The sequence below is a fragment of the Etheostoma spectabile genome, chromosome 15 (assembly GCF_008692095.1).
Source record: "Etheostoma spectabile isolate EspeVRDwgs_2016 chromosome 15, UIUC_Espe_1.0, whole genome shotgun sequence".
Lineage (NCBI taxonomy): Eukaryota > Metazoa > Chordata > Actinopteri > Perciformes > Percidae > Etheostoma > Etheostoma spectabile.
In genome coordinates, this window is record NC_045747.1 from 29,944,255 (window position 1) to 29,944,461 (window position 207).

At 32.4% G+C, this 207-nt stretch overlaps 1 protein-coding gene across 2 annotated transcripts in view; it reads right to left on the reverse strand.

Annotated features, from left to right (window-relative positions):
- The window catches only part of rab11fip4a (RAB11 family interacting protein 4 (class II) a), a 32,126-nt gene that overhangs the window by 7,910 nt on the left and 24,009 nt on the right, over window positions 1–207 (reverse strand). The gene's annotated exons all lie outside the window — the stretch shown is intronic.

Below are 207 nucleotides of genomic sequence, written 5' to 3' on the forward strand. Positions count from 1 at the left end.
ATTCAGTTGTGATTCTGTGAGAATTCACAGATCCAGTTTCTACTTTTAATCTTCCCCCTAAAATTTAAATGAATCTACATGTATGTGTGTGTGCTCAAATATGGCTTCTGGAAATAAAATAGGATAAAAAGAAATTAAAAAAGGATTAAAATATGAATGACTAAACAGACAATAATGAAGAAGTTCCCCAGCACATTGGCCAGGAGT